General features: G+C 41.6%; 1 protein-coding gene across 1 annotated transcript in view; it reads right to left on the minus strand.

Moving 5' to 3' along the window:
• The window catches only part of ZNF341 (zinc finger protein 341), a 1,063,660-nt gene that overhangs the window by 687,286 nt on the left and 350,434 nt on the right, over positions 1-25,940 (minus strand). The gene's annotated exons all lie outside the window — the stretch shown is intronic.

The raw sequence follows: 25,940 nt of genomic DNA on the forward strand, positions 1-25,940 counted from the left end.
GACCTAATCTCTACTCTGTGTTAGGAGACGCAAGTTTCCACGTGGAAATCCACTCCAGTAGTAGTCTCTTTGGTAGCACCAAAAGCAAGGTTCGATTGAGAAAAAAAGGTTTTGCTACAGAACTCATGGAAACTAGATGCCTCCGAGGCAAGTATGCTGAAACTGTATAAAGACAGATTTTGATAAATTTAAAAAAAATCTAAGAAAAATATGTTTGAAAGATACTAAATAAGTTGAGGAATGCTGGCAGCAAAGACATTTATATTTTGGTTACTGCAGCAACAGGAACACGCTTTGCACTTCACTAGGTATGACGTATTACTAGTATCAAGTCTTTCATCCCATATACCACTTTTGGACACAACAAGAGTTTGAAAAGAACTAACTTAAAATCAACTGGCTTTAAGTCTTAAGGACTTGAAAATGAGGTCAATCAGAATCCCTTCTTGCAATGTCTGGACACTTCAAGGAAATGGAAAAGTCAAGAGCTCCTCTTGGGAAGTGTGGATCAACAAGAAAAACACATCTGTCGACCATTTTTCTTGCTTTGAATAGAAACTTTGGAAACGTGCTATTTGGGAAAAGCATTCATGAACTACTGGTTCCACTAGACAGAAAAAAAACACACACACTGGATGTTTTGGTCAATGTGCAAGGGTGTAGAATCCAGAAGACTGGTAACTGTGACTGTTCTTTTCTAAACAGATATAACCCTTGGAGATCTTCACCATTTTGCAGTCTTGAGGTAAACATCTATATCCAGCTTCCATTCATCTCTCTGCCAAATTTTCTGCTTAGATAGTCAATATCCACTGATGCTAAAACAGCATCCTGTGCAATAAGTAACAGGTGTGAAATTTTTGTGCAATAAATATTGTTCATAGGTAGGTACTAGGCTATCGGCCCAACGACCTACGTAAGCCTAGCGAGCAAGGTACCATGGCTTACGCCACCCAAGAAAGTTATTTTCCTATGCCACTGTCCAGCAGAGAGACAGAAGTGATCCTCGGGATGTATTTCTGATTTCCCATCCACTAGACTAGTGGATTCCCTTAGACTAGTGCCAACAGAATCATGTACAACAAGTAGCAACGGTGGAATTCAGTGCAATAAATACCGTGTCTCCTTAGCTTAGTAAATCTCTGTTGATATGTAAAACAGTAAATATTATGTAATAGGAATGCCTAAATGTAGTAATGTGAACTGTTGTATATGCTAGATGTTTGCACATGGAGACTGGAGTAACGTAATTTCATTCAGTTGCACTTGTTGTGGAGTCTGAATGACAGTAAAGTTCACTTTATCTATGAACAAAAAGCATTCTGCCCCACTGGGGATGGAAACTCATTACAGATGGATATTTACATTTCTGGCAATGTTCTGCTCCTTCACAGAGTCTGCATATAGAGTAAGAGTGAATACTTCCTTGTATGTTGGTGTGCCACATGACTGTAGTGCTATATATCACTCCTCTGACCACTCCTGATCATAAGGCTGAGTGAAAAGCCTAGAGAACATATAGCGTTGCTATCATTTCAATTAAATGCACATCTCTTCTCAATATCATCTGGCCATGTGCTATTTCTTTTGAGTTGACCCTTACTCGCCCCCATGCTTAAGTATGAAGTACCTGTGGTCAGCTACCGAGTTAGATATCAGAAAATGAAATGTAGCCTTAAGTTACTACTAAATTGTGCTACCATCAGATGAGTTCCTTTCTGATGGACAAATCAAGGGAATCCTCTGGTTTAAGTCCTAACAGTGTTAGTGTCATGGTCTACCATTGGATCTTCTTCAAGAGCAGCCTCTACAGAACCACCAGAATGCACTAGGGCATCTATCTCAGGGCTTTCAAAATATTCTGACTGGTCAAATCTGCCATCAAGGAGGTGTGCAGAAAGAAATGACTCATGACAGAGACACTGTCCTGAGGATGGAGCAGCTTCCAGGCTGATGTGCCCAGGACTAATCCAAGGAGGGTCGCAGTAAGGAATAGAGGGAGAAAGGCTTAACTTCTGTATGGTTCAAGCAAAAGTACAGTTGTGTACACTTACCATAAATGTAGATGTTCAAGTGTATTCACTGTTGCAGTCATTCCATTAGGGTAATCTGCTGGCAGGTTGCCCTCAGTCAGCCTGATTAACAAAGTCTTGGGTCCTGCGTTGGTTGCTGTCCCTTCTTCCATGACGTCAGGTTGTCAGGGGTATAAAACATGCAGCCGATGCCATCACATCAGTTTTTCTTGCCCCAGATGTCAGGTGCCCCCCAAATGGGGAGCAAATAAAATTAAAAACACAAAAATATACCTCCAACCAAAAGCAAATACACCAAAAAGGCTTTTAAGCCTAGTAAAATAAAGTAGAGGTATAGTCAGAGAAAAACAGGGGGATGGCGGGAGGGTAACCAGGACTGCAACAGTGAATACACTTGAACATCTACATTTATGGTAAGTTTACACAACTGTACTATGTTCTTCATGTTTCACTGTTGCAGTCATTATATTTGGGTAGATTCACAAAGCTATGGTTGCGAGGAGGAATTTATACAGCATTAGGACCAGCTATAAAGGCCTTGCAAAATAGCAGTGGCAAAGCCAGCTCTGGATTTAGAGAAAATAGGTAAATGATAATGCTTGGTGAAAGTATGTACAGAACTCCAGGTAGCAGCTTCTAGAATATACCTGGTAGGAATACCTCTGAGAAAAGCTGCAGAAGCAGATGCAGCCCTGGTGGAGTGAGATCTGATCCCCGGGGGATAGGTTTTCCATGGTGCTTATAGCAGAAATTAATGCAATGGCTTATCCATTTAGAAATGGTTGGTTTTGAAATAGCCTTCCTCTCTCTGCCCCAGCAGCAAATGCTACTAGCAATTGTTCAGATTTTCTTCGAAATTTAGTTCTGTCCAAGTAGAATCTAAGTTGTCTGTGCACGTCCAAGGAATGCAGAATCCGTTCTCCTTTGTTCTGTGGACTGGGAAAGAAGGTTGGCAAATGAATTGACTAATTAAGAGCCACAGTGGAAACCACCTTGGGGATGAAGAATGAAATGGTCCTCAGAGATATCCTGTCCGCATGAAAGATGATGAAAGGCTCCACTGCCATGAGGGCCTGTAATTCAGATATCCTTCTAGCTGAAGTGATTGCTAAAAGGAAAGCCATTTTCCAAGAAAGATATTTTAAGTCTGCAGTAGCAGCTGGCGCGAAAGGAGGTAGAGTGAGCTTTTCCAAAACAAAGTTAAGGTCCCAGGCAGGGGTAGGAGCTCTCCTGGGTGGTCTCAAGTTCTTTGCCCCTCTGAGATACTGCTTGAGCAGGGGATGAGAAAAGAGGGGTGGTTCTGTGTTATAGTGAGCTGAAATAGCTGAAGCGTGGATTTTACTAGAGGAAAAAGACAGGCCCTTATGAAGCATCAGTATTGCAAAATCTGAGGTAAACTGGGCACTGCTGTGCTCATCTCTAAAGACTGGTTCCAGGCACAGAATCTTTTCCATTTGTCAGCATAAGATCTTCTTGCCTCCAAGATGACATCCATCACAGGTTTGCAGAGGGATGCTAAGGGTGAATTTAAGTGATTAGCCAAGCTGCAAGGTTCAGTGTTGGAAGCTGATGGTGCAGAATTTGGTTCTCCTGCTGAGACAGCAAGGAAGGTGTCTGAGGCAGGTGCCATGGAGATATTTGTGACACACTACGCAGGAGCGGGTACCAGTGTTGGCGTGGCCAGTCTGGAGCAATTAAAATCATTCTTGGCTTGTCCTGTTTGACTTTTAGCAGAACTTTGCAGAGTAGAGGCAGAGGGGGAAAGGTATAGATTGATAGGTTTTTCCAGCTGAAGGACAGAACATCCACTTTCCAGGCTTTTTTGTAAGGTGTCCTTGTGCAAAATTTGTCCAACTGGTAGTTCTGGGGGGAAGGCAAATAGATATATGGCTGGGCTCTCCCATTTGCTTATCAACATGTTGAAAATCCGTGGATCCAGTTTCCACTCGTGTGGGTCCATGAGATTTCTGCTTAGTCTGTCTGCCAGTGTATTCAATTTTCCTGGCAGGAATTCAGCTTGTAGGTGCATTTGGTAACTCAAGGCCATGTTCCACAATGCCATGGTTAGTCTGCAGAGGGGGTAGGAATGTGTACCCCCCCTGCTTGTTTAAGTACTACATAACTATGGTGTTGTCCATCTTTACCATTAGTTGTCCTGGAAGAATGTAGTCCTTGAAGGCTGTGAGAGCATTCTGTACAGCTAACATTTCTTTTTGATTGATATGTAGGTGCACTTGACTTGGGTTCCATTTGCCCTGAATGCACTTCCCTGCCAGGTGAGCCCCCCATGCATAGTCTGATGCATCTGTAGTTAGGATTTGGGCGGCATGGGGTAGTGTGAATGGCAGTCCCTTGTTTTGGTGGCAGGCCTCTGCCCACCATAGGAACTCCAGGCGTAAGCAAGGTATGATAGGAATCATTGTTTCCAGGCTGTGACAATGTTGACTCCATAGACTTTTTAAGTACCACTGTAGCTTCCTCATATGTGGTCTTTCATATGGAATTAAAAGAATGCAGGAAGCCATGAACCCCAAGGCTTGCAGTATATGTCTTGCAGATAGCAGGGTTTTTGTGGCCACTTGTTTTAAGTAAGTTACCAAATGAATTTGCTTCTCTGGCATGAGGAAAGCCATCTGGGCAGTTGTATTCAAGCTTGCACCCAGGAATATAATTTGTTGAGCGGGTACCAGTTGTGATTTCTTTTTGTTTACGGTGTACCCCTGTCAGAAAAATATGTATTAATGTGTGTATGCTTAATGCTAATTAGAAGCTAAATAAGTTAACACGTTTTTCATTCTATTTTATATGCACTGTTTTATATATAAATTGAGTTTCATATGAGACTGAAAAGTTGCTTTTGAAACTGCAGTGTGCTTTCTGAAACTTGCAAGATGCCCTCTGACCTAGTAATTGCTAGCACAGCAATATTCATGTTTATGCCTTTTGGAAATGTACTTGAGAAGCAGGTGGTTATCTGCTAGGTCAGGAGAGAATGAATGAACAATGCTATATCCTGTAAATGTAATGATTTTAAACAATCAGCTCTGTTCGAAGTATGAGAACATGTGCAGCTGCAGAAGTTTAGAGATAAGACAAAGGATTGTTAGAGAAATGAACTACTTGCTTTGTGCTTGAATTAGCCATAGTACCTTGAATGGTAACATTGCATATATCTAACCGGTGGTAGCCAAGGCCACGTTGTTTTCCTTAGGAAGTTTCTCACAAAAAATTGATAAAGCAGCAGAATATTGTTAACAATTATTACTAAATGATGATGACAGAACTTGTGATTCACTACGTCAGCTTGGTAGGCAATGTCTTATTAGAAAGTGTATAAAAATGTAAGCATTTCCTGTTTCTAGTTAGACCAACTGTGTATTAGCACGTTTTTGTCTCCTTGCTGCAAGATTAAAGTGCCTTAACCTGAACTTACCGTGTTTTGATAATTTTTTAAAGTATATTTTTCCTTTGACAGTTTGGTCCTTCGGACCGGAAAGTACCTCTCACTCTAGGCCCAGGTCAGAATTGGGCCCGGTGGCATGTACCCATACGGAGAAATGGCCACATCGGCTCTTCTGTTTTGAAAGATCTCCTACTGAACTGTCGTTCGAAAGAGGCCAGCCACTGTTTCTGATCTGGGATTGGAGGACGAGTCAACGTTCCGGTGGATCAACTCACGGAGTGTCAGGTAAGGAGGAATTTACCTTTTTTCTGTTTTAGATCAGGGACTTGTTACAGTACTGTTTTGTCAGGGAGATTTGCATGTGCAGATCAGGGACAAAAAAGATTGCTGTCTTGTCATAGATCAGGGAAACAGAATAGGTAGACAGTTACTCTAGATAAACTGTGAAAAAGTGTGAAATCATGGTACCACGTGATAAAAAGGGTTACGTAACAATTTTTAACTTCGTTAAAGGCAACATGGGAAATCAGTGCACGAAAAGTTCCCAAGACCCGCCCCTAACCGAAGACGCGAAATACATGCAATTACAGCGTGCCGATAATGTTAAGTATTATACAAAATGGGTTGATAAATACAAATTTGATGGTAATTTAGATAAATCTTCACTTATTAAACAACTTAAAATAGACGCTAAAGGTCAGCTAAAGAAGCAACAACAATTAGGAGTCCCTCAGGCGGCTTGAGGAAGCAAATCGCAGGGAACAAAAGATTAAAAATTCAAAAGCAATGTTCTTAGATAAAGAAGACAATAACTTGGTAATAGCGACATCCCCTCCTCTGCCCCCTCCGCATCCTTTACCGGAATATGAAGCGAGTGGACAAGCTGATCCACCTCCGCTATATCCAGCTGTTCCTGCAAAATCAAAACCGTTTGTCAGGGATCCTATCGAGACCAAGTCTCGAACACGCAACTTGAGAGGGGATATTGAATTATATGAAATAAATAGAAATTCACAAGCTATGAGTGAGGAAGAAATATGTCCACTCATAGAAGTACCAAATCCACAGGCAGGACAGGTGGGACAGGATCCGACTCTTCTAGTATATAGACCGTGGACACCGGAAGACATCCAGAAAGCCACAGAGGGAATTCCCCATCCAAAATTTAATTTTAGAAAATTCTTAGAAGACTTACAGGGCAAGAGGTTAAGTTACCATTTGAATGGAGAAGAAGTAGAGAAAGTAGTTAGACAAATTGTAGGTCCAGAGTGGCACATGATCAGTGGCAACTGGAATCCCCATGATGCAGAGCTTAGGCCACTCCCACACAGTAACGCAGAACTGGACAACAGAGTGAAAGGTCTGACGGACAGAATCTCTGAGAAATGGAAGCCTAGGGCTGATTGGACTTGCATTAATCAGCACATACAACAAGAAGGTGAAACTGTTGATAGATATTATGCCAGATTATTAGAGTGTTTTAATAACCATTGTGGAATGCAGGTACCTGAAGATCAAACACATGATTCCCCATATGAGCAACAGCTAAAGAATTGATTCTTAAAAGGCAGTATTGCACCCATTAGCAGCTTTATTACAAAGCACATGGTAGATCATCGTACAAATAGATTACAGTCATTACTTGAATATGCAAGACATGCTGAAAGGCATTTTAATAGCAAAAAGAAAACTCAAGTATTTGCAGTAGAAGACGTGTCAGAAGTCTTTGTAGTACAAACTGGGAAGAAGGGTAAGAAAAATACCCAGGGAAACAAACAATCTGATAAATGATCAGAAGACTTTGAAGAGAGAAAGAAAAGGGGTGAATGTTTCAAATGCGGGAAAAAGGGACATTTGGCAAGGGATTGCAGGCTAAATAAGAAGGTAAACACGGAAGATAAGGAGGGTGAGGAATGACTATATGATAGTCAAGAATCACTGGAGAGGAATAAACAAGAAAAGACAAATGCAAATGTGATAGCAAGAGTAGAGGATGTGACAGAAGAAATAGAGGATGTACATGAATTCATAGATAATGAAGAAAATGAAATTTTGGACTTAGCCTTATTGAGCTTAGAGCTCTACTTAGCAGACACAAAACCGGAATTTACACTTCTGGTAGAGTGGAGGGAAGTCAAATTTCTGTGCGACTCAGGGGCTTCACAGACCCTGATACATCCTTCCAAACTACCAGAAAATTCAGAATCACTAGACTACATATTGGTGAAAGCAGCTAATGGACAGCTGTATCAGGAGCCACTCTCCCACAACATAGCGATAAATGACCCTGTTTCAGGGATGACCCAGAAAAGCAAAATTGTTGTTTCTGCAAAATGCCCAGTGAATCTCTTGGGCAGAGACTTAATGCAGATATTTGGCATAGCCGTAGTTCCAACTATGCAGCGAGAAATGGATACTTTTGTAGTGCGACCGGAGGGTGAAACATTTTATTGGTACAGCCAGGACTTAGTTACGACTGGTCCAGAGGCAGTAACCGAAGAACTGATGAACGTAGCCATCAGTAAATCCCCCTCCCTTGACACTGATAAACAGCATTTGTTGCATTTCACTTTATATTACTGTAATAGACCAGGACCTGATAAAGAATATGAGCAAGAACTGTTTAGAAACCATGCTAATAGGTTAGTATTACAAAATTTGTACTGGGACGCAGAAGGAAACAGTGTAGTAAGCTGTTCAATGCCCCAGGAATTTTTAGCACTTTACAAATCTAATCGATTACCACATGTAAGCTTAACTAAAGATAGAAATATGAAGTGGGCAGACCTAGGAGAAAAAGTCACAAGGTGGGAAAAACAGACAGAGTTAGAACTCTCTGAACAAGGGGTACAAAAGCAGAAATTGAATTGGATAACACAGACACACCCAGCTGTGCACTCACAGGTAAATGAAGACAGCTGAGTAGCACTCTTACTAGAGGAAGAGGAAAAAGCCTTACAAGACATACCAGAGACTCTCTGGTCAACAGGGAAGTCAGATGTAGGACTTATTCGTACAGCAGGACCAGTGACTATTACGCCAAAATCAGCATTTAGACCTCAAAAGAGACAGTATCCCTTAAGGAAGGATGCAGAAATAGGAATCAAACCTATAACAGCAGCTTTACTTAAGGAAGAAGTCTTAATAGAATCTCCTGATTCACCGTGTAATACACCCTTATTTCCTGTTAGGAAAGCAAACGGGGAATGGCGTATGGTCCAAGATTTGCAAGCTGTAAATGATGCAGTTATACACAGGGCACCAATGGTGCCAGATCCACACACTTTACTGAATGATTTGAAACCTCAACAGAAGTATTTTTCTGTGGTAGATATTAGCACTGCATTTTTCTCAATACCGATACACCCAGACAGCCAACATTGGTTTGCATTTACATTTCAGGGGAGACGGTATACATATACGAGACTACCACAGAGATATTGTGAAAGTCCAACAATATTCACACAAGAAATGGCAAGTAACCTGGCGGGATTTATCCCACCGAAAGGTAGTCAGATTTTACTTTATGTAGACGACATTCTGCTGGCAGCCCCCACCCAGCAAGAATGCAGAGAGGATACCATAGCATTATTACAATTTTTAGCTACTCAAGGACACAAGGTAAACAAAAACAAACTGTAACTTTGGAAAAAACAGGTTAAATACCTAGGACATGTAATATCCAAAGAAGGCAGAATATTAGATGAAGACTGAAAAACAGCAATATTACAAGCACCTAGACCAACTACCAAGAAGGAAATGATGTCCTTCCTGGGTACTACTAACTTTTGTTGAAGTTGGATACCAAACTATGTTGTGGAGTCTGCTCCGCTGACTAATTTGATATTCAAAAAGCCGATGGCAGCACAGGATTTATTACAGTGGACACCAAAAGCAGAATCAGCTTTCTGCAAACCAACTGATAGCTTCTTCCTTAGTTTTAGGATTACCAAACTATCATAAGCGATTTTTCCAAACTGTAGACTGTAAGCAAGGTTATATGACATCAGTGTTAACACAACAGCATGGGGACAAAACGCCCCATAGCTTACTATTCATCACAGCTAGACCCAGTGGCGCGATCCTTGCCCCACTGTGTACAAGCAGTAGTCGCAGCTGCAATGGCAGTTCAGGCTTCAGCCTCAGTAGTATTGTTCCACCCTCTCACACTGAGAGTGCCTCATGCAGTCGCGATTATTTTACTGCAAGAAAAAGTAGCATTTCTTTCTCCTGCTAGACATCTTTCCTGTATGACTATACTGTTGAGCCAACCTCATATGACAGTTGAACGATGCACAACTTTGAATTCGTCAACCTTGCTCCCAACCCCTGCAGATGGCAAACCACACTGCTGCCTGCAGGAGATTGTGCAAAAGACACTACCTAGAAAAGACCTAACAGATGTTCCCTTGGATGATGCCGAGGTGACATACTATGTGGACGGCTCGTGCAGGAGGGGTCCTACAGGACAGAATCTAGTGGGGTATGCAGTAGTTTCTGATACCGAGATTTTAGAAGCAAAGTCTTTACCACACAACTTATCTGCACAAGCAGCAGAATTGATTGCCTTGACGAGGGCATGTACCTTAGCAAAAGGTAAGAAAGTGAACATTTTTACTGACAGTCAGTATGCTTTTTCTACTGTACATGTTTTTGCACAACAGTGGAAGAATAGAGGAATGATAACATCTACTGGTAAACCAATTAACCATGCGCAATTTATTTTAGATTTGTTAGACTCTATTCTGTTACCTCAAAAAGTAGCTATTTGCAAATGCGTAGCTCATACCAAGCAACAGGATAGAATTTCAAAAGGCAATGCAAGGGCTGATACAGCTGCAAAACAAGCAGCTTCAGCTTCAGAAGCTTTTCTTTTGAGTGAGGAATTACAACCATCTGAGATTCTAGACTTAGAAATGTTAAAAACAATGCAGACACTTACTACAAATGTAGAAAAACAAAAGTGGATAAAACGAGGAGCAATCCTTGAGAAGGGACTGTACATCTCCAAAGAAAAGAAACCAATCTTACCATCTACCATCTTACCATGTTTAGATATGCAGCTTTGTTGAGCCATGGGCAGAGCCATGTCTCAACAGGGGGGTTGGTACAGTTAGTGAATCGAGTGTTTACGACGTATGGATTTACTAATTACACAAAAAATTTTTGTGCAGCATGCCATGTTTGTAACAAGCATCATGCACAAGGGGCATTGAAACCTAAGCAAGGGAGTTTTTCCCTATACCACCGTATCCGTTTCATACTATTTGTATGGATTTTATAGAAGTGAACAAATGCAAAAATAAGAAGTACTGCCTTGTCATTATAGATATGTTTTCCAAATGGGTGGAAGCTTTTCCAACTAAAAATCCAGATGCAGCTACTGTTGCAAAAGTCCTTGTTAAAGAAATTATTCCTAGATTTGGCATACCGGAAAAGAATTATAGTGACAATGGCACACACTTTGTAAATCAAACTATACAACAACTTAGTCGCTATTTCGGGATATCGCTGAAAAACTATTGTGCATACCACCCCCAATCTGCAGGATTAGTAGAGAGGCATAATGGGGTGTTGAAGAATAAACTTAGAAAATTGATTAGTGAGACACAAAAGAACTGGGTGCACTGTTTACCTCTGGCACTGTTGAGCATGAGAACTGTTCCAAATGCAAAAGGGTTAACTACTTTTGAAGTTCTGTTTGGGAGGGCATATTATACACCTCAATGGAAACCTCTCAGGTCTGCAGAGCAGGAGGCTGACAGTTCACTTGCAGGGTATATGAGGCGATTTTTGAATAACAAACTTTTGCAGTTAAATTCTGTTTCAGATAAAGAGCAAACGAAACCATCGGAAGCAGCAGTAGCCCCAGGCACCTGGGTCTGGGTGAAGATAGTGAAGAGAAAAAACTGGAGTTCTCCGAAGTGGGAAGGGCCGTACCAGGTACTACTGTCGACACCCACTGCAGTCAAGATCGCGGAGCGAGCGTCCTGGATTCATTTGACACACTGTAAACTGGTTAAGAACTTTGAACTGGACAAAAACCTTGTTACTGTTGTACAACGAGAACAAAATGACCAGGTATAGAGCAAACAGAGACACTGAACAACCTCAGAAAACTTGCATGACTATTCTGGTAGCTATACTGATAACATTGTTCTTTTTGTTGTGGCCTTTCCTTTTTCCTGCCACAAAAGTTGAACTGATTAAACGTGATGGGCCGAACATAGACCGGCACCCAAACTTTAACACTTATCAGGCAATTACACGTGTGTATGCTGAGACTTTCAATGTTTCGTACTGCTGGATTTGCACAGCCATACCAACAGCATACGGGGGGTTATTAATGACTGCAGTCCCCTTAGGGGTCAATGAGACCTGGGAAAATTTGGTTTATGACACAGTAGCTATTAAAGTATATAAGGTAGCACTGTATTTGCCTGTGACACAAAAGGGAATTGTATGTTTTTATAAGAATGACAATTCAAGTGGGTTGGAGCAAGTGTAATGTGACTGTACATTATAAATGTTATACCAAAGCAAACAAAATGGGTGGAACTTGTAGTTCAAATTATGACTCATTCCTTGAGTCCATGCATAAGACTATTGACCAAGTGCAACGTAATCCTGTACTTTTTAAACAATTATCTGTCATAGATAGGAAAATGTTTCATGCAGGGCAGCCATTTCATAACAAAGTAACTACTAAGGTAGAGGATTGTTATTTTGTATGTGGTAAAAAGGCATATAAAATGGTTACCTGAGAATTGGTCCGGCAGTTGTTTTTTGGGGTACCTGGTCCCGGCCATACAACACATTGCAGTTTTGCCTCAGGGTAATATTCAAAATACCCGAGATGTGACCAAGAAAGCTGTAAAAAAGCCTGAAAATCCAGTGGGACAGATCGAGGCGGGCTGGAAAGACCATCATACTGTGGGTACCCAACTGACGCACATGGACTTGAGTGATGATGTTATATCGTGGGCAGGCATATTACCTGCATATGGCACAGTGAAACCGATTTGGGAGCTGCGAAAACTGTCCAAACTTCTCGAAGTAATGAGTAATGCAACTTTTTCTGCTCTTGAACTGATAACTGACGAACTGAATGCTATGAGGACTGTAGTGCTCCAGAATCGAATGCCTCTTGACTTCACCCTAGCGGCGAGGGGGCGAGGGGTGGTACGTGCGCTTTAATCAAAGAAGAGTGCTGCGCATATATACCGGATCATCAACATGAGATAAATGACCACCTTGAGGTGATACAGCAAGTGTCGGCCATGACCAAGCCAGGCCCAAACCCTCTGACAGACTTTTTCCAGAATTTGTTTGGGGGGTGGGGGTTCCATCCTAATGAACATCTTGATTGCCATTTGTGTGGGATTGCTCCTAATAGGAGCTTGTATTTGTTGTGGTATCCCCTGCATAAAAAAATTAATCAAAGAATTTATAGATATATCGGTTTCTGAGACTATGTATCAAAGTACTGAATTTGAAAAATTGTTAGAATGTGAAACACTTTCATAAGTTTAAACTAAATGACTTTCTTAACTGCAAATCCTGAATGGAAGAGGTTAGGAAAAGAGGCAAACTGTTTATTCTTTTGAAAATAGAATTAAAAAGTATTAACGGGGGGAAATGTCAGAAAAATATGTATTAATGTGTGTATGCTTAATGCTAATTAGAAGCTAAATAAGTTAACACGTTTTTCATTCTATTTTATATGCACTGTTTTATATATAAATTGAGTTTCATATGAGACTGAAAAGATGCTTTTGAAACTGCAGTGTGCTTTCTGAAACTTGCAAGATGCCCTCTGACCTAGTAATTGCTAGTACAGCAATATTAATGTTTATGCCTTTTGGAAATGTACTTGAGAAGCAGGTGGTTATCTGCTAGGTCAGGAGAGAATGAATGAACAATGCCATATCCTGTAAATCTAATGATTTTAAATAATCAGCTCTGTTCAAAGTATGAGAACATGTGCAGCTGCAGAAGTTTAGAGATAATATAGACAAATGATTGTTAGAGAAATGAACTACTTGCTTTGTGCTTGAATTAGCCATAGTACCTTGAATGGTAACATTGCATATATCTAACCAGTGGTAGCCAAGGCCACTTTGTCTTCCTTAGGAAGTTTCTCACAAAAAAATGATAAATCAGCAGAATATTGTTAAAACAATTATTACTAAATGATGATGACAGAACTTGTGATTCACTACGTCAGCTTGGTAGGCAATGTCTTATTAGAAAGTGTATAAAAATGTAAGCATTTCCTGTTTCTAGTTAGACAAACTCTGTATTAGCACATTTTTGTCTCCTTGCTGCAAGATTAAAGTGCCTTAACCTAAACCTACCATGTTTTGATCATTTTTTAAAGTATATTTTTCCTCTGACAACCCCAAACAAGTTAAAACCTTTTTTTACAAACGCCAGATGATGTAGAAGAATGCCCTGGTTTTCTGCCTGAATTAGACAATTTTCCAGGTATGGATATATTTGAATATTTCTTTGTCTGCAAAATACATTTACTGGAGCCAGGCACTTTGTGAATACCCTGGGAGCAGTAGACAAGCCAAAGGGCAGTGCAGAGAACTGATAATGCAAGTAGCCTGCTTTGAAGCGTAAGTATCTTCTGTAAGATTCCCTGATTGGGATCTGCAGGTATGCTTTTTTAAATCTAGAGTTGCCAACCAGGCATCTTTGCCTAGCATAGGAAGTAACTGGTGAAGAGTCAGCATCTTGAATTTTGGAATGTCCAGAAAGGTGTTTAGAGTAGACAGGTCCAGAATTGGACGCCATGATTTGTCTTTTCTGGGTACCAGGAAAAGCCTGGAATAGAAAAGTACAGTTTTGTACCTACCATAAATGTAGATGTTCGAAGATCCACATTGCTGCAGTCCTTACACTTAGGTAGTCCGCTGTCCTCGGTCGGCCCGAATATCAAAGTATTAGGCTGACGTCGGTCAAGGCGCTTAAGACTGACATCAGGACGTCAGGGTACAAATGCGCATGACCGACGTCATATCCTCAGTCTTTTCTTGCCCCAGATGTCAGAAGACCCTAAACAGAAAGGTCAAAACCAAAAGACAGCAAAAAACAACCAACCACCCTTGCACTAATCATATGTACAATATATACAATATCTACAATATTCACAACCCAAACCACACAACCGCCTCTAACTACAGAGGGGAAGGTGGGAGGGTAAATTGGACTGCAGCAATGTGGATCTTCGAACATCTACATTTATGGTAGGTACAAAACTGTACTATGTTCTTCATCTCACATTGCTGCAGTCCTTACACTTGGGTAGAATCCCAAAGCAGAGGTAAGGGAGGATGGCAAAACTATAAAGCAGTAGGAGCTGCCAAAATGCCCTGTAAAATTGCAGTGGCAAAACCAGCCCTAGATTTAGAGTAAAGTGGAAGGTGGTAATGCTTAGAGAAAGTATGCACTGAACTCCAAGTAGCTGCCTCCAAAATATCTTTAGTTGCCACCCCCCTTAAAAAAGCTGTAGAAGTGGCAGTAGCCCTAGTGGAATGAGGTCTAATCCCAGCTGGAATCTCCTTACCATGATGGGAATAACAGAAAGCAATACAAAACCCAATCCACTTAGAAATAGTTTGTTTTGACACAGGCTTGCCCTGAGAACCCAAAGCAAATGAAACAAATAACTGCTGAGACTGCCTGAACCCTTTAGTTCTGCTCAAATAATACCGCAACTGCCTGTGTATATCCAAGGTGTGCAAAATCTTTTCCCCTTTATTTTGGGGGTTTGCATAAAAAGTAGGCAAATGAATAGATTGGTTTAAAGCCACACTAGAAACCACTTTAGGCATAAAGGAAGGATTAGTACGTAAAGATACCCTATCCTTATGGAAAATTAAGAAAGGCTCAACCGCCATAAGGGCCTGTAATTCAGAAACCCTTCTCGCAGAGGTAATGGCCAACAAAAAAGCAGTCTTCCATGATAAATATTTCAACTCGGCAGTAGCTGCAGGCTCAAAAGGTTGTAGAGTGAGTTTCTCCAACACAAAATTGAGATCCCAAGCAGGAGTAGGAGCTCTACGTGGGGGTCTTATATTCTTTGCCCCTCTAAGGAATTGCTTAAACAAAGGATGAGAAAACAATGGTGGGTCACAGTCATAGTGAGCAGAAATTGCTGCAGCATGAACCTTAATAGAAGAGAAGGACAAACCTTTGTCCAGTAACTCAGCAAGATATTGAAGAGCCACACTTAAATTAGGCTTAGAAACATCAAATTCCTTTGCTGCACTCCAAAATAAAAATCTCTTCCATTTATCTGCGTACACTTTCCTAGTACTAGGCCTTCTGGCCTCCAAAATAACATTCAAAACTTGCTGTGAAAGCTGAGACCCTCCAGGGTTTAAAACAGAATATGCCAGGCTGTTAGGTGTAGAGAGTGAAGTTTGACATTGAGTAAATGACTGTTCTCCTGAGACAGCAGGTGTGGAATCGAAGGCAAAGGCCATGGAGACTCCCGTACCAGACTTCTCAGTAATGGGTACCAGTGCTGTCGAGGCCAATCTGGAGCTATTAAAATCATCCTTGGCTTGTCCTGTCTGACCTTTAGGAGTACCTTTGGAAGGAGAGGCAGAGGTGGAAAGGCATACACATGAAGATTGCTCCAATTGAAAGAAAGAGCATCCACTTTCCAAGCTGTGGGATGAAACCTTTTTGTGCAAAACTTTGGCAGCTGGTAGTTTAGTGGAGAAGCGAACAGATCTATGTCTGGAGTTCCCCATGACACTGTCAATTTCTGAAACACATGAGGATCCAATTTCCACTCGTGGGGATCCATAATTCGTCTGCTCAACAAATCTGCTAAGGAGTTCTGTGCTCCCGGCAGAAACCTTGCCTGAAGATTTAGCTGTAAACTGAGAGCAGTCTCCCATAAAATCATTGCTTGTCTGCATAGAGGATAAGAATGTGTTCCCCCTTGCTTGTTGATGTACCACATGACAGTTGTGTTGTCTGTTAGAACCAACACCTGCCCTGGAAGAAGTAAATCCTTGAAAGCTATCAATGCAAATTGGACTGCTAACATCTCCTTCAAGTTGATATGTAGATGTTGTAGTCTGGCAGGCCACGTGTCTTGTATCCACTTTCCATTTAGATGAGCTCCCCAAGCTTTGTCTGAGGCATCTGTCGTTAGAATCTGACTCGCATCTGGCCGGGTCACAGAGAGTCCCTTGTTTAAGTGACATTCCTGAGCCCACCACAAAAATTCCTTTTGAATGCAAGGTATTATCTGAATGACAGTGTCCATATCTTGGCAGTGCTGTGTCCATACATTTTTGAGATACCATTGTAGCTTCCTCATATGCAGTTTGGCATTGGGAAGCACCAGAATACAAGATGCCATGAACCCCAAGGCTTGAAGGACTGTCCTTGCAGTCAGCCTGGACTGATGAGACAATTGATGGAAGTAAAGGAAAGATTCTTTTGTTTGTCCGGGGTCAAAAGGCCATCTGGGATGCTGTATTCAGTCTCACACCCAGAAAGCACATGTCCTGAGAGGGTACTAGACTGGACTTTATTTCGCTCACAGAATACCCCAGGCATCTTAGCACTGCTATCACATATTGCAAATGATGAAGAAGTTCGTCCTTCCTTGAGCCAGAATCAGGCAATCGTCCAAATAAGGATAGATCTGTATTCCTTTTAGCCTGAAGAAAGCTATCACTGGAGCCAGAACCTTCGTGAACACTCTGGGCAGTAGATAAGCCAAAGGGCAATGCAGAGAACTGATAATGAGAAGTCCCAGCTCGAAAACGCAGATACTTCCTGCAACTTAGCCTGATAGGAACATGAAGGTAAGCCTCCTTGAGATCCAGAGTCACCATCCAGTGATCTTTGCCCAGCAGAGGTAAAAGCTGTTGTAACGTCAACATTTTGAACTTGGGAATGTCCAGATAAGTGTTGAGGATAGATAAATCCAAAATTGGTCTCCACGTGTTCCCCTTCTTTGGTACTAGGAACAGGCGAGAATAAAATCCTAGGCCCACTTCTGGCAGAGGGACCGGCTGTATGGCCCCTATTTGTAGCAGCAGAGAAATTTGTTTGTGAGCTTCTATTCTTTGCTGAGGAGGAACGTCTGGCATGCCTTTGAAAGGAGGCAAGGTATGGAAATAAAACTTGTAACCTTGGTGTATAATATCCAATACCCATCTGTCCTGGGTAATTAAACTCCAATTTTCTTTGAAGAGTGCCAACCTTCCTCCCAAAGGTGCTGCCAGACAAGAAGGCTCTGGCAGCTGAAAAGGTAGGTCATTGGGCCTGTTTACGAAAGGACTGGCCCCTGCCCTCACCCGAAGTCTGTGCAGGTGAACTCCCTGTTCTAGGTCTGAAAGAGCCCTGAGCTCTGCCCCTACCACGCCTAGATCTTCCCTAGACTGTGAATCATAAGCAGGGTGCGTCCACCCCTTAGCAGGCCAATTCCTGCTAAACTTGGAGGCTGAACTTGCAACAAATCTTTAACAGCCTGCATAGACTTAGCCTTGTCTTCCATTTTCTTTAAGACTGCCTCCACAGGTGACCCAAACAACACATCAGACTGTAAAGGAGCATCTAAAATCCTTGTCTTAACATGGTCAGATAAATTCTGATCCCTCAGCCAGGCGTGCCTGCGAAGAACTGACCCAGTGGCAGCCACCCTAGACGAGGCCTGTACAGCATCAAAACCACATTGTAAAGAATGCTTACCCACCTGTTCAGAAACATGTACCAAATCTTGTAATTCTTTACACTCAATGCCTTCCGCCAGAGCATCTACCTTAGACTTCAATTGAGAAAGAAGATAGTTTTGATATTTCAACATGTGAAACTGGCAATTCAAAGCCCTCATAGCTAAGGTGGAAGAAGTATAGACTTTCTTTCCCCATCTATCCAAAGCTCTGGCCTCTTTATCTGGAGGAACCGGATTTTTTACAACAGAGGCCTTGACGCCCTTAGGTCCCTGACTAACAGTCTCTGGGTCCGCCCTAGGACTCTTATAAAGATATTTATGTGCTTCAGGCGCCCTGTAATACCTGTCCGGCTTAACAGGAGCAGGAGGCAAAGAATCAGGATTAAGTGAAGCCTCTGCAAACACATCTTCCACAACATCCAGAACAGGTGGTATAGCCAAAGGCCTATGCTGGGGTAAAAGCAAAAATTCCCTAAGCCTTTTCCTGGAATCAGAAAAGTCCTGACCTTCCCACTTAAAATGTTCCCTCATGGAATGAAGAGTCTCTGAAAAAGAAAAATCCTCTGGAGGAGAAGCAGAAGGAGTAGAATCATCCACATCAGAATCAGAATAAGGAGAATTCTCCTGCAAGTCTTCAGCCGAAGACTCTGAAACATCCGAAGCCTGCTCAAAACTCCCCAACTCTGGTTCCACCCTAGGCCTCTTATCAGGAGGGGCAAAGAACCTCTAATCAAAGTAATTAAATCTTCTGCCATTTTAAGCATGTGCTTCTTGGGCACAGATCCTGATGAACTAGGAGTGACACCAACAGAAGCTAAACCTGGCCTGCCTCTGGGAGAAGCCTTGGAAACAGAAGGAGAGGGCCTAACCACCCTAGGAAGGGAGGGAGTACAGTAACCTGAGAAGCCCCTTCAGCCTGACCTGCCTCCTGAGAGGCCACATCCTGCAATATCAAAGTCTCCCCTGGGACTCCAGAGAAGCCTCCGGCGGAACCACCGGTTCCACTGACGCCTCTAAAGAACCGGTGTCCGGTACGGACGACTCTTCTTGCCTGGGTTTAGCTGCTTTGTCTTTGCGCTTCTTGAAGAAGCGGGCGTCAGAGCATCCGACGGCATATTATAATTGCACCGCTTCCGAAGACCAACCTGGCACAATCTAACCTTCGCAATAGTGCGTTTATTGATCCTAGCACAATAGCGGCCCCCAACAACGTCGTGCTCAGGCCCCAAACAAGGAATACACAAAGTATGATAATCTCTATGCGGTATCTGTTTCCCACAAGAAATACAGTTATTCACTTTTTCTGACATCCGGTAAACCACTGAGGCAAGAAAAAACCAAAATATTCCCCAACGGGGTACTTAGCCAACTTTGACTCGGTCTGAAATTCCGAATTCGAAAAATTTCAGAACGCCGAACGGCACTTGCAACGCTGCTTCTGCATCGGACCATGCGGCAAAAAAGACTGAGGATATGACGTCGGTCATGCGCATTTGTACCCTGACGTCCTGATGTCAGTCTTAAGCGCCTTGACCGACGTCAGCCTAATACTTTGATATTCGGGCCGACCGAGGACAGCGGACTACCCAAGTGTAAGGACTGCAGCAATGTGAGATGAAGAACATCCTTGTCCCTTTTCCTGTTCTGGTACCGGTTTGATAGCCCCCATGTTTAAGAGGGAAAGCAATTCATTTTTGAGCATCTGCACACTGATTTGGGGGGCAGGTCTGGCCACCCATTTGGTGTTGGCAATGTGTGGAAATGAAGTCTGTATCCCTGAGACACTATATTTAAAACCCATTTGTCCTGGGTTATGAATTCCCAGTTTTTTGCATGAAGAGCAATCTTTCCCCCCAAAGGGGCAGCTAAAAGGTAAGTGCTTGGTAAATTTAAAGGAAAGTCACTGAGATTGTGTACCATAGGGGGGTGTCTTGTTATTTCCAGACTGGGAAGTGGAGGCTCCCCATTGCTTAGTTCTGTGAGTCCCCTGGGACTGAAACCTGGTGCTTTTGGTGTGTCTGGGTTTGGCTTGAGAGGATCTGGAAGGAGCTGGAAAGGACCAATTCTTAGTAGGCCAGTGCCTACTAAATCTGGGAGGTTGCACTTGTAAGAAATCTTTTACAGTTTGCATAGCTTTATCTTCCATCTTTTTTAAAACTTCTTCAGACTCATTGCCATAGAGGTGGTCCCGATTTAAAGGAGCATCCAACAATTTCGCTTTAACGTGATCAGGCAGAGATTGCTCCTTAAGCCAAGAAAGCCTTCTAAGCACAAACCCAGTAACAGCAGCCCACATTGCAAAGTATGTTTTCCAACTTGTTCAGGAGAATGCAATAAATTCTGTAAATCTTTATTTTCCACACAGTCAGAAATCAACATAATTTTCTGTTTAAGCAGTCCCATAATATGCTGTTAATATTTTAACATATGAAATTGGAAGTTTAAAGCCCTGGTTGCCAAGGTTGCAGAAGTATAAACTTTTTTACCCCATCTATCCAGCACCCTGGAGTCTCCATCAGAAGGGGTAGGATTTTTAGCAATAGAAGCCTTAATGCCCTTAGGCCCCTGAGAATTGGTTTCAGGATCTGCAACAGGATTTTTGAAAAGGAACTTGTGGGACTCAGGAACCCTGTAGTACCTGTCAGGTTTACTAGGAGCTGGAGGCAGGGAATCAGGGGCCATACTGGATACCGAAAACACATCAATGATGTCTAATACAGGAGGTATAGCCAAAGGCCTATGCTGAGGTAGAAGAAGAAAATCCCTAAACCTCTTTTTTGAATCAGAAAATTCTTGACTTTCCCAGTGGAAATGCTCTCTTAAGGTATGTAAGGTTTCCCCAAAAGAAAAGACCTCAGGAGGGAAGCAGAGGGAATGGAATCTTCTGCATCAGAATCCTCATAAGTAGGTATGGACAAATCCACGTCATTAGAAGAGTCAGAAGAAACAGAGTCCTGATCAGAAGATTCATAGTCAAGCTCGTCCCTAGGCCTCTTAGAAGGGGGGGGGGGTTGACTACCCCTGATTAGAGTAATTAGATCATCAGCCATTTTGATCATTTGTTTTTTAGGCATAGGGGCCTGAACATGTGGCCTGGGCGTCAGTTTTTTAGACACAGATCGAGATTTAGGCCTTAAAATTGAAGGTGGAGTCGGTTTAATATGCAAGTCTGTAGGCCTGAATACATCCTCAGAAGCCGGTGCCTGCACAGCGGCTCCAGACCAATCCAAGGTACAGACATCCGCGGGTTCCATAGGTGAAGTATCTGTGGCATACCGGACTCTGAATGGATCTCAGTAGAGGCCTACGAGTTAGAAGTAGCGGGTATCAGGGGCTGCGAAAGTGCCTCACTGAGTAACGGCAAACTGGTGACTGCCTTAGGAGAAGCGTCATCAGCAGTTTTGGACCTCGACAGCCTGTCTCTGTCTTTATCTTTGCGTTTTTTTGAAATCTCGGTAGTCGGATGGCTAACCGACATCATTTCTGGATAATTAAACTGAGAACCGAAATATTTAGAGGCAAAAAGTACCGACGACGGATAGTGCGCTGATTAAACAAAGCACAAAACCGACAGCAAGGTACGTTGTGGTCAGGGCTTAGGCAAAAAATACAGTACAAATGAAAATCTTTATGAGGTATTTGCTTTCCACAAGTAATGCAATTATTAACTTTTACTGACATCAGTAAGGAGCAAGAAAAAGTTTCCCCAACAGGGTACTTAGCTTTAAGTTGAAGACTTCCGTTCTGAAACTTGAAAACAAAAATTTCAGGAGTCGGCCGACCGGCACTTGTGAACTGCTTCTGCTTCAGGCACCACACGGCAAGAAAGACTGATGTAATGACGTCGGCTGCATGTTTTATACCTCTGACGATCTGACGTCATGGAAGAAGGGACAGCAACCGACGCAGGACCCAACTTTGTTAATCAGGCCGACTGAGGGCAACCTGCCAGCAGATTACCCAAATGTAATGACTGCAACAGTGAAACACGAAGAACATCACATGGCATCGGTGTGTGTACCTGTGGTTTCCCAGTAATATTTGTTGGTCAAGTTAGGAATGTCAGGATACATCATCGGTTTAATCAAAGTCTGAAAGTGCTTTCGGATACAAATCTCTCACCCACTCTCTGTCACTTGAAGACCACTCAAACTGGAACTGGTAATAGGCTGAGAACCTGTGGAAGGAATACTCTGATGTTATTTTCCTGTGATGTTTTATCTTTTTGACCACGACTAAATCTGAAAAATGGTCCATTGGTTACTAAATAAAATAAATAATAATATAACAAGCATTACAACTTTTACAGGCAACAGACAAACGCAGTCAACTGGATCAGGAATAGAAGAAATCACAACCTATTTGTGCTGGTTGGACAGCACATGGTCTCTCACTGTGATTAGTCAAACTCACTCTTCCATATCATCTCGAATATTCAGTTGAGACAGTTCTTTTGTCAGTACAAATCCGTTTTGCTGGATACCAATCAGGTGGTTCATTGAGTTTTCCAGAACACTGTATTGAAGCTGACACTCAAAGGAACCGGTTGGATAGGTTGGCTTATTTCTTCAAATTAAGCTATCATCTTTAGTTTGCAATATGTAAAGAAACATGGTTCAGCATTTTTTTTTTTTGCACTGCTATATACCTGTTGTGTCTCACTTTGTCTCCCCTCTAACTTTAAGTGGGCATCTTGACCTGTATGCAAAGGTAATGGGTGTCATACCTCTCAAGTGTACATATTTTCTCAGAATGTCTAGATTTTTGCCTCATATTTTTGGTCTGTTTTTCATAAAATTGTGATTTTCTGGCAAATTACAGCAAATCATTAAAGACTAAAGTTAGAAAATAATGACAGATATTTTAATTTCATACTTCATACCCTTCAGAAAATTCATGATAATGCAAACCTGCTATTCTATCAACTTTCTAAGTTTGTAAGAGCAATATTTAAAAATTGTCCCTATTTTTGGGCCTTTGTCCCACTTTTATTTATGGCTTTGTCCAGATTTCTTCCTCTAAGAGGTTGAGAAGTATGATGGGTGTGCAAAATATCTGTTGTAAAAAAATATAGGAAGCTTTCACCTTTTTTGTCACTTTGTTTAAATGTAACGTAAGAAACACCTATTTTGGCTCAGGTTTTGATACTGTCATGAGAGATCAGTTTTGACTTCCACAAATTAGCTATGAAGGCCTTACTCCTGTGGTACTGTGTGGAGTAACTTGGTATGCAACAAGAGACTTGTGAGGATCTGATTATCTTAGTATCGTTTTGGCAGTTTGAAATATTGCCCAAACTTCACTGTTTTGACTGCAGAGCGTAAACTTGAGTCAGCAACAAACACAAACCCCAACAAGCTCTCTCAAAAATGGTTAGCAGCTGGGAATAAACTGTGGAGCATTATCTGTAACCAGTTCAATAAGAACGACATACACTGACAACAGTCTTGAATCTGGCTATTCATGGTTGCTACATGGATTATTTCTATGTCACTAGTGCAATAGCCTGTAATAACAAGGTATGTTTTGCCATCAAACTCAAACAAGTCAGTAGCTATCTTTTACCAAGGACCTTATGGTAAAAGTGTTAGAATAAGCTGCTCACTTCTTTACAGTGGTTTATGCATACTGTAAAAGTGACACTAGATTGATAATGTCCTGATTAATGTTTGCCCATAGCAATAACATTTTGGTTCTTTCTTGGCATTCAGTGTGACCTTGATGACCCTCATGTATTTGGCACAGTACTTCTCACTGGGACAGGGGTACTACAGTTTTATTCTTGATATAACAAGCCACTGATTCCTGACAACTGTGCTCTGAATGTATAGTAATCAAGCATGAGTTGTCTGGCTTGGGTACAATAATCTGGCTACCCTTTTTGATCATGTTAGATAACAGCTTGCAAATCTTAATTGTTTTTAGTAGCTTGTTTAATCTTCCCTAGTCATTTAGTAGTTAGAGATCTAGTATATAATCTGGTTACCCTGTTTGATCATGTTAGATAACAGCTTGCAAATCTTAATTGTTTTTAGTAGCTTGTTTAATCTTCCCTAGTCTTTTAGTAGTTATAGATCTAGTAATCATTATGCTCTGCACAACGCAGACAAAATTTTCTTTGGTACTGGACAGTAGCTAGTCATTTATAGGATTTCTTAGAAACACTGCTGCAGCATTGAACCATTTTCCAGGTACATGGGTTGCTTTGGTACTGAACTTTTTAGTTTTGTTAACCGTCTCTGGGATCTTGGTGGTAGTGCATCTAAGTTGTATTAACTACTTAGTGGATCTAAAGGTTTGCGGTCAGCTTGAACCTGGAATGTCTTGAACCCTAACAAGTATGTGAAGAGTTTCTCACATGCTCACACATTTGCAAGGCACTTTTTTTGACCTGCGAATATCACTGAAAAACACTGGCTAGCACTCTAGAGCAACAGGCAACAGGACATAAAACCTGTTAATTTATTTTGAGTAATGCTGCACCTACACCGTAGGTGCTTGCATCAGCACTCACCATTGTCTGTTTAGTGAAATGTTTAGTGACATCATCACATTAGCTCTGGAGCTTCTGTCAGCATTTCTTTATCTTTGCTGAAATTTTAGCTTGTGTGTGTCTCCAGGATCAAGGCACATTTTTCTTTAACAAATCTGATAAAAGGAGGAGCTGTCAAAAGGTCTAGTACACACTTGCCCAAATACCAAATCATGCCTACAGCTTTCTTAACTCAATCAGACAAGATGAACTGTGTAAATTCGGCTGCTGCTCTAACCTTGCTTATAGTCTGTAACAGCTAGCTCTAATATGGTGTCCAAAATCCTGAAGCCATCTCACTGAAGTAGCATTTGTCTTGGTTCAGCTTTAAACCAAGCATTTTTGGTAGTCTGCAGCATTGTCACTTACCTTGACTCGTGTGTTTTTCTATTCCATATAGCAGGATGTCATCCCATACCACCACCACCATCTAGCCTGTTGAGTAAACCAGCTATTTTACACTGAAAGACTTCAGTTAGAAAAAAATGTAGATTTTTTTTTTAATAAACAGAGCCTTCCCACAGGGATAATGGTGGTTGTCAGCTTTTTAATTTCTTTACCTTAAAGAATCCACTGGCTGCATCAAGAAATGAAAATGCTACAGCATTAACAAACTTTGCTACAATGTTTTTAGTCCAGGTAGTATGAACCATTTGTGCACAGCTGGGTCACTGAACTTTTTAAAATTAAAAGGAATGGTCAAGGGCAAACACTTGTAAATTAATAGGACCATGGAAGAACAACAATTGTGTTCAGTTCAGTTATACATTCAATTATGCCAAAGCTTTGCATTAATTTAATTTATGCCTCTACTAGACAGCATATTAAAAGGCGCCCTCCTGCGTGTGGCCAAGGCATATGGAATATAATTTTATTTTAGCTTAATCTTTACTGGTTGTCAATTAAGCAATCCAATTTCACCAAACATGTCTACACTGACTTCACTTATTGTGGCAATTACGCTCATTTACATGCCACAACTCTGTGAGCAGATTTGTGTGTAGATGATCCAGTACATACATTCAAAACTCAAACTTGCTCTCCTTCCTATCAGACATGGCTAGTAATCTATCAATGTGCTTGGGTTTTGTCTGCAGGGCTACAAACTTCAGTCTCTGCTTTCTGCAACTGCAAACGCTTTAAGAAACATTGATATGTAGCAAGTCATATCACAGTAATATCACTATCAATCTTGAAACTCACTGGCACTCAATAAATAGGAATTTTAACTTCCCGATCCGTGTCAACATCAGACACAGT

Source organism: Protopterus annectens, chromosome 12.part0 (genome assembly GCF_019279795.1).
Source record: "Protopterus annectens isolate FY-2018-M chromosome 12.part0, PAN1.0, whole genome shotgun sequence".
Lineage (NCBI taxonomy): Eukaryota > Metazoa > Chordata > Ceratodontiformes > Protopteridae > Protopterus > Protopterus annectens.